This window comes from Nycticebus coucang, chromosome 3 (assembly GCF_027406575.1).
Source record: "Nycticebus coucang isolate mNycCou1 chromosome 3, mNycCou1.pri, whole genome shotgun sequence".
NCBI classification, from domain to species: domain Eukaryota; kingdom Metazoa; phylum Chordata; class Mammalia; order Primates; family Lorisidae; genus Nycticebus; species Nycticebus coucang.
This window is the reverse complement of record NC_069782.1, coordinates 42,902,911-42,919,647: the sequence shown is the minus strand read 5'-3', so window position 1 is coordinate 42,919,647 and position 16,737 is coordinate 42,902,911. Positions and strand designations below refer to the sequence as shown.

The 16,737-nt window shown below is 38.0% G+C and overlaps 1 protein-coding gene across 2 annotated transcripts in view; it reads left to right on the top strand.

Moving 5' to 3' along the window:
* SYT1 (synaptotagmin 1) overlaps positions 1-16,737 on the top strand; it is a 599,049-nt gene that overhangs the window by 258,582 nt on the left and 323,730 nt on the right. The window lies entirely within an intron of this gene.

Here is a 16,737-nt window from a genome sequence, read left to right as displayed (position 1 = left end):
CAATTCACACAATTCGACTCTACCTTAAGCATAACCAGAAGGGTATTGCCTTCCAAAATTATGTGACCTGCCTTAGGGAGGAATTCTCTAACATCAACATGCTATCATGGGAAGAGCATAGATGCCTTGGGGTTGAATATATTCTTGCAACCTTGGAGGCAATACCAAACTTCTCAAAACTTTAATTCTTCACCTGAAAAAGGGTTGTGACACCAAACTCAAGGGCTTATCATGAGATAGAATCTAGTAAGATACAAGTAGTCTGGAAAAAAGTGTTCGATAAATGACAGATTCTGTTTATTATCCTCCCTATCATCCTCCTCCTCATCCTCATCATTATCATCTCTTGACACAGCCTCAGATTCCTTGGGGGGAAAAATGAGTAGAAAATGAATGGAAAATAAGACTTCTCCATGCTGTAGTTGTACATATTGTATATATACAACAATATATACTCCTTTCATGTTTAGTGACCAATTTTATCCCTACTCCTTTTTTCTAGATTATTGATCACATATCCAGTTAATAAAAATTTAATAAGTTAACTATGAAGTAATTTAAGTATCATTAAAGAACTTAATTCATTTCAAATGAAGCTGAAGGGACAACTGGAGGTTAAGCTAGGGAAGAAAGGAGGGAAATTGATAAAATGGTAAAGTGGGGGGAAATTCAAATGTTACCTATTTTTCTCTTTTCTCTGTTCCTGTGCAAAATGTTTGTAGGGCTACAATAGCATCAGCATAGGCATCCTTGAGTCATCTCGCTTCTGATGAAGAGTAATCCATTCATTCTCGATATACTTCTTAAGGCTCAGCAGATGCCTTTATCAGAGAAGGTTAAATCACAGAATCCTCAAGAAAAATAGGTAAAAACCATTAAACAGAGAATAGCATACCAATTGTTTTTTCTTTTTTTCTCCTCCCTAGTTCAGGACTTCATCCTTTGGCAAATGTTGCAAAACAAGAAAAATGCTCAAAGTTCTCAGTTTATTTATACAACATTAAAAATATTAAAAATATATCATTTCTTTAACTGCTTTAATATCTATGTGCACTTTGTTAATAGATGAGTCAGGGACATTGACTCTTTCTGGAACAGGTGTTCCAGAAGTTTCTTTCTATCTCTACACAAGGCCTCCGGATCAAAGGAGCTTTCCCTGACTTCTCCATCAGCAGTAAGTTCCCCAGCCCATCAATTGCTACCCTCCTTATCCACCTTTTCTTTGTTTCTCCAGAGCACGGGTCATGATGTACCATCTATCTATTCTTTCAGCATCATTCTGGGTCCATTGGAGTGTAAGCCTCACAAGAGCCTGGACTTCGTTTCGTTCACTACTGTGTGACATGAAGGAAGAAGTCGGCAATAATTATTTCAGTGTTAATTCAGTGATTATTAAATGAGTGAACATTAAAGACCATTATCTTCTAGAACAGCAAAGTCCTCACTGATTAGATGTCAGAAGGTAACAGAAATTATCAGTACGTTTAAAATAGCTTCTATCATTATTATGTAATCCATGCATGTAGGCACTATTAAAGTGTCTAAGAGTATGTTAGAATTTTCACTTAAATAACTCTAGTGAAATAACCACTTTGGAGGATTTACATATGCAGTGTCAATTGACCTCATGTAAGGTGTCTATCTGGCCACCTCAAAATGGTGTGGATAAGAATTTTTTTCAGATCCAGGGTAAGAAAGGGCCTCAGATGTCCTGGATTAGTGACTGAGCAGTGATGTGGGGTGCTGGGGAGCAAATACTCTGTTACCATATCTTAGATTCAAGATTCTACTTGGGTAGGGTCCACATGAATGCTGTGCTTGTTTGTCTAACCCTGTGGCGTCTCTACTGAATTCAGTAAAACTTGGGCTCCCAGCTTAAGAAGTGTTGCTACTTGACTAGAATTTTGTGTGATTCACACTTATAAGAGGCTCCTACCTGGGACTCCAGACCCCCAGGAGGAGACTGTTGGGGGTCTGCTACTGGCCTCTCTCAGCGTTCAATCTACTACATCACCCAATTAAAATTTGGCCCCAAAGTTTCATGTTTTATTCGACAAAATGAAAGCTCAGGTATTGTCTGAACGTGGCTTCCACTAAAAGCAGACAAGTAACATCTGTTATTTAAACATAATCTTTAAGAGCTTCACCACCTTCACCCAAGTTGCTCATCAGAGAGTTCTCCCCAAAGACATGAACAAGTTCTGGTAAATAGAATTTTCTCCATCTTCTAATGTCCCGAAATACATTTTCTTGGTCCTCACCCGCTGGCTTTCTGGCACACGCTTGACCAGCTCACCCTGGATCTGACTGGGCACTTCACACAGCACTGGTTGAAAGAGCTGTGAGAAAGGAGGACAATTTTTATCATAAAACAAAATGTGGTTCTAAAGGTCAGAAATTTCGAAAGCAGGAGCTTTGAAGGCGATGTGGTTTGTGTTGTGTCTGCGTTTGCCACGTAGCCCTGTGAATGTGGGCGCGCTCCTGAACGTTTCTAAAGCTCAGATTCCTCAACTGTAACATGGAGACAGCGACAGTAGCGAGCTCAGAGGACTGGCGTGAGGATACTAGTAAGCCCTGAACAAAGCTGCTGTGAGGCTGAGTAGAACTGTGAACACAGAAATAACCAGCACACAGCTGTTCAACATGTCTGTTTTCGTCTCTTCCCCCTTACTGGGAAGGACTTGGGATCTGGGGTTTTCGTGTGCCACCAAAATCCTGCGTGTGTGTGGCTATTTCTGTTTCCAGCTGTCTTTGATATGCCACAAAGAAGAAAAGCTGATAGGAAATCTACAAAATGATGATTGCTCTGTCTATACACCAAGCAATAGAAAGTGCCCTTTCTTAGGAATGAATGTTAGATCATGTTAGATCTATTGTTTAATATTATATAAATTCAGCTATTTGAAAAATGTCTATGCAGATAAAGAGATCGTAGGTAGATTGATAGATAAAGGTAGACAGATAGATGATAGGTCAATGAAGGGTGAAGGGGCAGACAAAAGCATAGAAGCAATCACGTGTCAGATATTTAGCAACAGAGGGATGAACGTTGGACTGACACACAGTCAGACTAGGTGAGTAGATGTGTGGGCAGATGGAGCGAAAAGATGAAAAAGATGATTTAAAATTTATGGTAAAGAAGGAAAACCTTAAACCTCCCCTTTTTGAATTATAGCTGAATATACTTATGTTTTAAGCCTATGTTTTTCAGGCATATTGTACTTAAGTTGCAACCAAAACCTGGACGTTTTCCTAGAACTTCTGTATTTTTCAAATACTTGGGGGTAATTTCTTATGTTCATGCTTTGAAGATTATAGATAGGAGATAAAGTGCAAAATTTATATTATTTTTAAAGAAGGACACCTCGGGCATCTACGTGATTTTTCACATTAAAAGAAAGGAGCCTGGGGTGACAGTCCCTTGGTCCCCTGTGATGGGGCCTTCCCTCTCCTTTGCCTTTATGGGTACCTTGGTGATAAAGTTTTAGAGATGCAGAGAGAGCCAAGGGGCTACAACAGGTGGTGTGGTCTGACTCACAAATCCTTTGCAAATTTTGCAATGTACAAATTCATTTTTGCTAATGCTAAATATCTATGTTACTAAGGGAATGTTGCCTGGGTGAAATGTTTGGCGGAAAGGCTAGGAGATACAGAGGGGAACAGGATGAGATTTGCAATGAATAGGAGAATAAGAGGCACAGACGCATGTCCAGGCAGAGAAGGATCAGAGGAAATCATCAAGATATCTGCAGATGGCCAGATGAAGAGAATTGCACCATACAAACAAAACTCCAATAACACTCAGATTAATAGTTTGCAGATCTTTATCAGAAACCTTTAAAGAGGCAAGTAAACTTTTTTTTTCTTTTAGACGTAAAACCTGGAAAATTCGCTAGGATTCAGCTAGGATTCCATTATAGCCACCAAAGAAGAATTGTTTACGTTCATCTGGAAAGTATTCCTTTTCAGGAAATGAGTGGTCTTTCACAGCGAGCTGTAATGAAGTGACTCTGTCTGTTCTAATGTGAGACATTTGGGGCAAAAAAGCTTTGTAAGCTAAAGATCCAGACCAGAAGTCAGGCTGGTTTGCTGGCGTCCCATTACTACAGATTCAGTTTCTAAGATGAGGATTTCTCGGTTGTGACTCTAACCTATTATACACCCATTATCTTCCCAGGCTGTACCCTATCCCCGCTGTGGGACTTGGGATGTGACAGGGCACCTGCTCAAACGTAAAGATCACGCTATTTGCTGTGTCATGGACAAGAATATCCTCTGTTTTTTGCTCCAGGAGTATCACATCTTCTGCCAGCACCCATGAATTTGTAGCAAGCCAGCATGTCAGCTTATATGTAGGTCAGCATCTCAGCTTCGGAGCTCTTAACACATATCCACAGGGCAAAGGTTAAGCAAGCAATCATTATAATAATATTTGGTCTGGTTGAGTCCTACAAAGGTGATTGGGCCTGGAAATAAATTTCATCTCCATTGCATACAACCTTTTTGAGTGACTCTGGTCCTCAGTCTCTTAATCTATAAAGTCTTAGGGGGACAAGACAATGGTGCTGAAACACACAAGACCAGCTGTGAGTTAACCTGTGTGTTCACCGACCTTACAAAATACAGATGCCCCATAATTCAATTTATAGAATAAACCAATTCTGATAAAATATTTATTTGACATTTTTATATATGTTTTTGAAAAAATGCTTCGAACAGCGTATTTTGTCAATCAGAAACATGAAACACCTTTTCTGAATGTTAGCATGACAGAATGGCTTTGTGAACTGGGGTAAAGACAAGAAGAAAGTGCAGGCAGGAAGCAGGTTATATGTGCTGTGTAGGGAGCTATGGTAATTCACGGACGGTTTTTAATCTCTTTTCAGTTCAGGATCCCATTTTGTTTCTTTTGAGTTCCTATAGTTAAATGCTGCAATAATTTGCCATTGGGAATGTGGCACATCAGAATGGGTTTTGTTCCTTTTAGAAATTGTTGTTAAAGATTTTCTTACAACTCAACAACAGAAACGCAAATAATCTCTTTAAAAGGTGGGGTGCAAAGGACCAGAATAGACATTTCTAGAAAGCAGACATACAAATAACCAACAGTTAGATGGTAAAAAATATTCAACGTCACTAATCATCATGGCAATGGAAATCAAAATCACAATGAGTTATCTTATCTCAGTTATTTCAGAGATAAAACAAAAAATAATTACTGGAGAGGGATGTGAAGAAAAGGGAACACTTACACATTACCGATGGGAATATAAATTAGGACAGCTGTTACGGAAAACAGTATGGTTGTTCTTCAAAAGACTAAAAACGGAACTACCCTACAATCCAGAAATCTCAGTACTGAGCATTTATCAAAGGAAAATAAATCAGTGTATCAAAGGGACACAGGCAGCTCAATGTTTACTGCAGCACTATTTGCAATAGCCAAAATACAGAATCAAGCTAAATGTCCATCAATGAATGAATGGGTCAAGAAAATGCGGTTTATAACCCAAAGGAATTGTATTCAGGCATGAAAAGCAATGAAAGTCTGCCATGTGCAGCAACGTGGATGGACCTGAGGGTCATTGCTAAGATAAGCCACGTGTAAAAAGACAAACATCACGTGCTCTGACTCGGGATGTGGGAACAGAAGCAGTTCATATCATGGACGTAGAGAGTAAAATAACAGTTACCAGAGGCTTGGAAGGGAATGGGGATGAAGAGAGGTTGGTTAATGGGCATAAACATATAGATAGATAGAAGGAATAAATTTTAGTGTTTGATAGTCCAATAGGATCACCCTAATACTTCCAAATAGCTAGAAGAGAAAACTTAAAATGTTCCCAACACAAAGTAATATAAGTTAAAAAAACAGAATTGCTTTGAGCAGCCCATTTTGTCAATCAGAAATACGAAGCACTAATAGGAATGTTAGCATGATAGAAAGACTCCGTGAACTTGGGTAAAGACCAGAGGAAAGTGCAGACAGGAAGCTCGTTATATGCAATATGTATGGAGCTATGACAATTCGTTGATGGTTTTTTATATCTTTTCAGTTCAAGATCCCATTTTGTTCCTTTTGAGTTCCTATAGTTCAATGCTGCAATAATTTGCCAGTGGTAGATAGATAGATATCTATTTAGGTAGATATTTTAGATGTAATCCTAAATATACTTACTTGATCACCACATTGTATGCATATATCAAAATATCACATGTGCCCCACAAAAAAAATGTACAATTTTTATGTATCAAAAAATGCTCAAACACGTTCTTAGGCATTCCTTGCTTAGCACTGTAAGGTGATGGATCAAAACCTGTGAGGAAGCAACCAGAGTGGGACAGAGCTGTTTAGGACACACAGTGTGGAAGAAGAATCTCAAAACTGCAGATGCTGGCGTGGATGTGGAGAGAAGGGAACACTTTTACACTGCTGGTGGGACTGCAAACTAGTACAACCTTTCTGGAAGGAAGTATGGAGAAACCTCAAAGCACTCAAGCTAGATCTCCCATTTGATCCTGCAATCCCATTACTGGGCATCTACCCACAAGGAAAAAAATCCTTTTATCATAAGGACACTTGCACTAGACTGTTTATTGCAGCTCAATTTACAATCGCCAAAATGTGGAAACAGCCTAAATGCCCACCAACCCAGGAATGGATTAACAAGCTGTGGTATATGTATACCATGGAATACTATTCAGCCATTAAAAAAAATGGGGACTTTACATCCTTCATATTAACCTGGATGGAAGTGGAAGACATTATTCTTAGTAAAGCATCACAAGAATGGAGAAGCATGAATCCTATGTACTCAATTTTGATATGAGGACAATTAATGACAATTAAGGTTATGGGGGGGAGGAAAAGCAGAAAGAGGGACGGAGGGAGGGGGGTGGGGCCTTGGTGTGTGCCACACCTTCTGGGGGCAAGACATGATTGCAAGAGGGACTTTACCTAACAAATGCAATCAGTGTAACCTGGCTTATTGTACCCTCAATGAATCCCCAACAATTAAAAAAAAAAAAAAGAAAAAGAAATACAACTCTGTGGCTGATGGAAGGACAGAAGTATTTAAACATCGCTCTCGTTTCTTAGTGACTTAGCATCTTTGACAGAAATATAAACGTCGAACAGAGTAACAAGTTTTGGAAGGAAAAATTATGAGCACAATTTTAGAAAGTTAAGGGTTTGAAGAGACAGCAGAACATCTGCTATAAATCCCCAATGAGCAGACCAGAAAGGCAGAGGCAGGCCTTGCTGGAATTTCGGATTTGGCAGTCGTCTGCGTCTGTAGATCGCAGGCTTCATATATCAGAGATTTCTGTTATTCTTGAACCTGGAAGTGCTGATCATGCTGGCAATTTTCTGCCACTTTTTCCAATAAAAAGGCCACCCTCTGATTTCACCATGACTCAGTAAATTGCTTCACATCTCACATATGGTTCTCCTTGTTGCAGGGTGTCAAACTCAAAATACCTCCATTTTCAGTGTAAACATTTTAAAACAGTGCTGGGTCTATGCAAACTGAATAATTACATCTTCCTTTACCTGAGAAAAAATAATAAATCATTTATGCTCAATCAATGTAAGTAATTCAGGTTTACAAAGGCGTATTTGAATTACTATAAAAGAAAAGAAGCCCTGACAATTTGTTTGATTGTGGGATGTATTGCATCATCAAAATGACAAGGTAAATGCTCAGGAACATTTTTCTGAATATCGGAAGAATTGACTGGGAATTCAGCAGAAGCTAAATGAAAATGTCAAGGTAACAATGAAGATTTTGCACTTTATCACACTCTGATGACTGGTACACAGCGAGATTTGATTGTGGCTTCATGAAAGTCAGAAATCGAACTTTCAAAGACATTGCCTGGACTAGAATATACTAGAATGCTCCTTTATTTTAAATGCAAGGTTTTTTTAATATAAACTTTTTTAAAATAATACTGTATTTAGCTAATGTTTATGCCCCACCCATCCATTTCATACCTTAAATCTACATATTTTTCAACTTTCTTTATAAGTATAAAATTTTTTTAAGCTTTCTCAGATACTAATAGATACGTAGCAATGGTTCAATGATTATCTACCCCATACCTAGCACAGGCTGGGCATTATAAATTTAAACCATTCTGTAGTGAGAGGAATGGTGATTGCCAGGAGCTGGGGAATGGGAAAAATCAGATGTCAGTCAAAGGGTATAAATGTTCAGTTATAAGATGAGGAAGTTCTGGGGATCAAATTTACAGAATAGGTGACTATAATTAATAATACTGCACTTGAACTTTGCCAAGTGGGTAGATCCTAAATGTTCTCACCACAGAAAAAGAAATAACTAGAAGGTGATGAACTTGCTATCTAATGTGCTTGTGATAATTATTTCACAATACATACGAATATCTAAGCATCAATTTGTACACATTAAATACATACAATTTTATTTATCAATTATACCTCCATAAAGCTGAAGGAAAAAAACAAGCCAGGACTTGTGACGTCATGCTAACCAGTTCCTTTATAAAATATTACTTAATTATTTTATTCCCCTTGTAAAGACTCAGTTTCATTAATTTGCAAATTCATTTATTTATTCATTATTGGTATCCCTGTGAAGATAAATGAATATGATACAGCCTTGCCCTTAAGGAAAAATTGCCTGGAACGAAATTAGAAGCTACTTGCGAATTGTCCAGAATTTTGTTCTCTAAGGAAGAGTCAGAGAGTTGAGTGGAAATACACAGTCGCTTTACAGGAAACACTTGCTTTCCATTGGAAACGGCACTGGTAGGAACATCTTGTTCAACTCCACACCTTTACTTTTAGGACCACAAGAGATGGATTCAGTGGTGGTGAATGGAGTCGTTTCCTCTTGACAGAAGTAGAAAAAGTCAGAGATGCTGGTGCCCTTTGGAGTGGTTGTGTTTCTGAACAAATAAGGTTCTAGCAAGAGTAATTAAAACAAGCCCCTAATTAAAAGCTTTTGCTTTTTAAACTGGAGGAAGCAAATCAAAGTGGCAGCCCTTCAGTCCAAGGGCTCTGAAGCCCAGAAAGGCAGCTTCAAACAACAACACTGCCTAGAGATTTCCTAAATGCATGAAAGGAGTTGAGTTCAGCTTAGATTGGAAAATATGTCTCTGTTTAAAATAAATTGTGGATTTTAAAATTTAATATTTAGACATAAAAGTCCCTAATTTGTTCTTATTATAAAATAAACATACCAGTTCTTTTAATAAGGCAAGCATCTTTTCAGCTGCTATCTATTAAGTTCTCATTAATAGCCGGACACCTGCTACCTGCATAATCTTGGTTAAACCTCACAGCATTATGATATTGGTACTTCAATTACCCAATTTTTACAAAAGAGAGACAAGGAATGAATAAGATAAGTAATTTGTCCAAGATACAACAGCTTGCATGAAATGAGGCTGGGATGGGAGCCCACTCGTACTGACCCCCAAAGCCATCTTCTTACCCACTGACCTACAATGTCCATCTTGACCAGCAGTGAACTTTAGGAATTGTATATGAATGTGCTGGGTGAAATAGTACCCAATCACAAAAGGAATTCTCCAGTTTTTTTTAATAACGCATTACTGTAATTTCACTATTTTCATTAGCTTCTGACAATATATAATACTCTAATGACATTTTAATTATTACAAAAGTGGCTAGTGTACCGCTATAATTTTTACCTTTAAACATATTCTCTAAAGCATTTTTTTCTTAAATGGTGCTTCTTGGCCAATAATTTATTGCTGTTGTTAAACTAAAATAAAATCTATTAAATGAGGTTATTTCATGTAAATGGTAAATTCCCTGTGTTTGGGGAAAAACCATTTTTCTTGTGTTTTTTATTAATTATGATGGCAACTGATCAATTTTAAATATGGCCTCTCCCTGCATATTAAAATTGATTTTCCTTTCCAGTTATAATTCTGTAGGTATTATCTGGGAAACAAGAAAAACAATAAACTATTTTTATTCATTTCATGTCTACAAAAATGAGTTAGTAATTTCTGTAAGTCCTGTTAGGTATTTGTTCCAAAATATTATTCCTTTGCCTCTGCAAGCACCAATCATAACACCAATTATGTCTAAAATTTATGATTCAATAGACTGATATGTTCCAGGCTGTGTACTTATAACTTCTTTTTACTTGGAACTTTGTATCCATTATCTCATTAATACTCACAACTGTCCTATAAAGTAGCCATCATTATGCACAGTTATACAAGAGCAATGTGGCTCGAAGAAGTTAAATAACTCTCCCAAGTCATAAATTAGAAGAGGCAAAAGCTATTTCAAAAACCAAGACTGCCTGACTCCTAACACTAAATTTTTTACCTTATCACCCTGCTATATTCAGCTACCTTCAAAAATACTGTAGAACCTCTGTCTTAACCACGAGGGGAACTGTCACAAACTAGTGAGCATACAGAGGTGGTCAACAGAGAGGAACTAGGCCTCCGGGGCTGAAGCATCCATGTGGTGCAAGTCCATCCTATGAAAATTTGGTCAAATTAAAGAGGTGGTCACTGGAGGGAGGTGGTCAATTAAAAATTAAAGTATAATTACAAAAAGAAGATCTTGAGCCCATTTAATTTTTGGTTTGTGCTTTATAAACTTGTAAATGCATATTTCTTAATTTTAGGCAAATAAAAATTCAATTTATGTATAATTCTGTCGTTTGTTTTGTATGTCGTTGCCAAAGCTGAGCATTTGTCAGCGCTGCTGACTTTGCCGGTACTGGTGTCTCTGCAATGAGCCTGCTGTTGCAGTGACTATGAATATCTCTTTCTTTCCTGTTCTCCTGCACAAATCTCTTTGCTGCCTGTCGTTAGCAGATATTTATTTCACTCCTGCAAGGAATCACTCATAAAAATATGATCATAGATATCCATGTCCTTTCTCAAGTCCAACACATACTGACTTCACCACCACGTCATTCACAGATATTTATTTCAGCATGACAAGAAGAGCCACATAAATAATTAATATTGATTCCCCAGACCCTGCCTCTAACCCATACAGCTTTCACTAGTAATGATTGATAGAGAAATACCTTACTTCTGAAGCTCTCTGATATTTAAATATTTAACTCTGATCTCATAGCTCACAACCTATTACTGGGGAGCACAAAAAGAGCTGCTGTAAAACCAATCATTCAAACTCAGAACTTGGGAAATCAACTGAAACCAATGAAATCATGTCATATTTTGAAAAGATAGCACTGGAAACTCACATTTAGGGCATCAAATTTACAGTTTCATTCCCAATGAAGTGCATAAACATTATTGCTACTTAATAAAACTTGTAATATTTTGCAAATGCAGTAACAGCTATGACTAGTAGTTTACTGGTGTTTATGACTTACTCTCTTAATTTATGAACGTATTACTCTCACTTTCTTAATCCTCCTCTCTTTGACACCAAGCTCTGCAACTTTGGGCAAATTATTAAACCTCTTTTCTTTCTTCATATACAAAATGTAAGTTAGTCCACAAGATTAAATAAGAGTACATACACATATTTTTTCTGTGTGTGTGTACGACATACAATTCCTGGCATACACGTAGTAGGCTCTCAACAAGTGTGCGTCCCATCCTTTTAATCCTTTTTGATTATTTATATCACATACTCACATATACACCTAGTTAAACGTTTATATTTTGCAAGGCTTTTGCCATGGTAGGACTATACACAAAATTTAAGATGGAGGGGATACAACTCAGTAATTAAGATAAAAAGACTATTTTAAAGCAATTTTGTTAAAAATCAGAATTCATCAAAAATTCCCTTATGAATCAAAAAATTACATAAAGGTGGAATCCCTAAAACTGGCTTTTCCTTTACCTCGGGCTCTGAGACCTGAGGCTTTTGGTCTAGCTCTGCTTTTGCCAGAAGCATGTTGCATACCTCTTTAGCCCGCTGCAGATGCTATGTCCAAGTTCTCTGCATGTTCGGTCCCAGAACTCCTGCAAAATAAGGTAGCTCACAACCTCATACTTTTTTCACAGTTTGAAATTGAAGGGCTTAAAGCTTGAACTTGGAGACAGGAGTGAAGGGTAAACTGAGAGCTGAGAACTTGGGAAAGCACGAATGGAGCTGTCCAGAGAGTCACAAAGGTCTAGCAATGAGGGAGCTTCGGTCTTGAACTTGCCGAGGTTAAAAAGGCCACCGATAAGGACTGTCTCTCCCTATTCTGCTTCAATTTCCTTATCCAGGAATTATTTTTGACCATGACATTGAATAAATATCCCTCTTTCTATAATGGTTTTGGGAGGCACACAATAAATTTCTGTATCCTCTTAGGCTTATGAATTTAATGAAGTACTTAATACTTATTTTTCTTTCTAGTAAACTTATGAAATACTCTAGTGAGTGATAGTTATCTAAATACTTATCATGTGTAGGTATAGAGTCTTCTTTAATAGAAATGTTTGAGGAAAGAAAATGGTTAAATCTTTTTTCTATAATGTTTTCCTATTATTACATGTCATACCTATTCTCAAATATTTAAATAGGCCTCTATTAAAACCAAATTGTAGAGTAGTTAGAGGGCTTGGTGTTACTTGGTTTTGCTTCGTTCTCTGTCTGGTTTGCTCTGGAGGCAACCTGGTGAGCAGAATAACCAGGCCATCGAGCAGAATGAGGGAGTGACAGTGTTTCTACCCCCCCCCCATCAAATTGTGTACAAAATATATCTGCAGCAGGTCCTGCCACGTATGTGGCATATCCAGTGGGCTTTGGATTGACAGGAACAGACCAATGAGCCCACAGAAAGTCCCTGATTTATTTAACAAAAATGCTGAAATTACTGGAAATGTGGTGGCTCCGCAGCAGGTGCTGATAGGTAGCATATGGCTTCGCTCTTGCCCCTGGTTCCCTGAGGGGCACACAGCTGCCAGAGACTCGCTCCATCCTGGGAAGACCCTGCCTGTGTGCAAAATACAGCCAAGTTCTTGCTATGCCACCGTCTCGCAAAATATGGGGCATATAACACCACGTAGCATTCCAGGAGGGCTTTGATGAATAACCTACATGCTTCCTTTTAGGGAACATGTACTAACTTGAGACTCTACGTGTTCTTCTACAGAATCTGCAGACAAGTCCAAAAACAGGTTTCTGTTTCCAGGATCTCTCCCTTTAGAATTCCAGGGTCTCTGAACATTATTTTCTGGCACAACTCTCCTTCATATAGACTCAGTGCATCCTTCTCAGGGTGCTGTCAGTGTAAAGTTTGATCTGAAGGTACTAACGGCTACACATCTCTGAAAATACATTATCCATCCTGTGTGCAAAGTTAAGTGTTCACTGAAGTCTTAGAGCAAAGGAATGAGTTTGAACCCAGGTCTACCTGACTTATGAGAATGACAGTCTTCATTACCATGCAGTGTTCTTGCTCATCTGGGGTGCATATCATCACCTCCCCCCATTTAATACTCAATCGTTATTTGGGGAGATGGGACCCAAGAATTGTTATTTTCACATGACACCAGTTGACTCACGCATACTAAAAATAAACCATAGCTTTAATGTTACAGTGCAGACTGGCTGCACTGACTCCTTTACGATTAGAAATTCTGCTTGTCTTAGGAAGAGAAGCCTATAGGTTAATATGTTCCCAGAACCCCTGTGGCGATTAGTCTTTGCCTCCCTCAAACAAAAATCACGTCATGGCTTGGCATCCACGCTCTCGGTCACCCCCGGCCCACGCTCAGCCTGCCTATTTCAGAAGGAACTGGCAGGCAGAGCCAACGGTGTCAAGGAAATAAACTTCCTAAGTGTTCGTCATGAAAAATGCATGCCAAGTGCCTTCCCCTGCTTTCTATCTTGAGTTTTGTTAAAGCAAAAACTATTTGTATCTGTGGAAACAAGCATGTGCGCCATCTGTTTCTATCAAATATCAAAGTTTTATACTTACACCGTTTTTCATTCAGCAAATATTTATTTTGCCTGTTCATTGGATGTTTATTCATCCTCATCCCATCTTTACAGTGGCTTTATATGATCAAATTCAGTCCATACATCAGTCCATTAAGCTAGTGCTTACGTTTCATCTTCTTCCAGACTTCGGCCTAAGGCATTTTCTATTCTAATGTCTTGCGACACTCCATGGCTTCCTTATCTCTTCAAAACTGTACTCCTTTGGGAATGTATAAATAATGCATATTTGTATCTTTGCTATGCCTTAAGTTTTTCATTTAGGCACATAATGTATTACATATATTAGATGCACTAGAATGGATGGTTTAACTAAAATAAGCTTTTTATTTTGACTTCTTTCACACATTTTATTGTGATTGTATAGGTTCACACATTTGAAAAACATGAGAAATATATTCTACTTAAATTATTTTGTATTTCATAGTCCAAACAAGGAAGGCATAGTACTGTCAATAAGAAAAAGACTTTGTTGAATAATTGAGGCAAAGATTGAAAATATCTAGATTAGTCATGATTATTTGGATGTGGAAGACCAGGTATTAGCTACTAAAAACATGTAGAGATGTAAATGGCTATTTAGGAACATTCTACCTGTCATAATTAAGGTGGGCCCAGGGTATGATAGTCATTGCTTCTACTCCTTTCATAATTTTTGTGTCTTATTGAGTTTGTATTTCCTAAGAAGCATCATGGGACTCTGAGACCACATTGCATTAAGATGCATAATCCATCAGGTTTAACAACGTTATGTCATTGACTTGGGTTTCTTTCTTGAGGTGCTGCCAAAGTGCATCAGAGCCAAGTTTAGCCAGCAGCCGTTCGATGCAGAATTAGCATATTGCTTCTCAGGGAATGCCCTTGAATGTGCTGGAGTATCTGTCTTGTACGAGGCATGAGCAGATTGTTAAGACCCGAGAAGAGATGGGTTCCAGCACCATGCAGTAATCCTTTGTGGCTGTGCCTGCTTTGCTATCTTGGGAAAGCTCCTCGGGAAACATCAGGATCGTTGTTGAGTGATTAACACACAGAGAGTGCAGGCCAGCATTACACCTGGGACACATAGGTCGCTCAGCTTACGGCGCACCTGTGCAGAATTCCAAAGCAGGAGGGGGGCCTGTGCCACCAGGTAAGCTCTTACCTTCACTATTAATACTCCAAGGTTACTGCCAAGAAATTATTGGCAAGTTCAGCCATGACTTCTTTGCCACAGTTTGAAGATTGACATTTTATTCACATGTGAGGAGATGGGCCTTAACATTCATTTCCTGGAAAATACTAAAGATAGAAAGGAATAGAGGTCTGGCTGGGGTAAGGAAACTGAAAACGTGCCCCCCAACAAATTAAGAAAGAAAGAAAAAGAAAAGCAAATTAATCTCCACGTAGACCAACCATGAAAGACTTAGCAATTTGACTTTTTATTAATCTCACATGCCAGGAAACAGTTCCTTACTCAGATAGATAGAATATTTCCATTTAGCAAAAAGCTTACAGGTGGAGAAAAATTTAATCAATCAAATGCAAACATTGGTAAAATGAGGAGAAATAAGAAACTAAGCATCTCACGATCTCGTATGAACTTTCATTTATCTCTGAGTAGCAAAATAAAATGGCTGTCACTGCTTCTAATCACTTGAGAACCAGAATTCTTTGCAGACTTCTATCACTTATTGTTGAACATGCCTGTGTGTGAGTCTGCTAGTGTTCGGAAACGGTAATTTATTTACGGGATTTGTGTCAGCTGCAGAATGCTGGGAGGAATATCACTTTTGTTTATAGAAAACTGAGATAGTCATAGCAGAGATTCACTCCCACGTCTTGAGGGCACGGAAGGAGCGGGTCAAGCACAAGTTGTCCTCAGCCAGGGAGAAGCGGACATAATAACAAACTTCAAATCCTAAATTGTCTTTGTGTAACCTTGTGGATCTATGATTCTGAGAAAATCTTACATTTAAAATAAGACAGATGATTAGGTATAGTGAGTAGCATACAGTTTTCTCTGATAATACTCCAAAAATGAATTCTTAGGAGCAGAGCCTGTTAAGATCTTTCCACGTTGCTAGGAGCAATTGTTACCATAGGAACAGGGATAGTAGTAAGCATCACTTACATATACATAACACATAACCTAGAAAGTAATTTAATTAAAATACTTTGAAAATTATACTCACTTATCTTTTACAGTATTTTTGTTGAGTAGTACAACTTATTAAGCCCTCTTTTAGGCAGGCAAATGTAAATTTGCTCACTGGTTACTTTCATTAGTTGATATTCTCACCCACTTGGCTACATTGAAGTTTTGTATTTCTTTGGCATATAAGAAAAAAAAACTTTAATATGCTGAGCTCAATTGTCATTTTTATAGGCATCATTGAGTCACAGCAGTGGCGGGTGCTCAGTCCTGATAGGGCTGCCATAATCAAATAAAAAGTCAAAGAAAACATTGACACTGCTGCATATTTAAATCGTGCTTCACGCACGACCCAGTTGTTTTATCTTGAATATTATCCTGAAAATACGATATCAGGACTAGTAGCCATCCTCAAATTCCTTAAAACATTCTTTTTCTACTTTTTCATTAAAAATCACATTGTCTGGTCAAATTAAAAAGCATTCAGCTTCAGTCACTTTGGGGAAATGCCCCTCTACTTTGTCCCTTAAAAGAATAGTTAATAAAACTACACAGATATTGATGACAGGCCCATGGTTTGCTGTTCAGAGAATGTGCCAGTTTAGGTTACAGATCCCTCTAAAACAAACAAACAAAAAAAAAATATATATATATA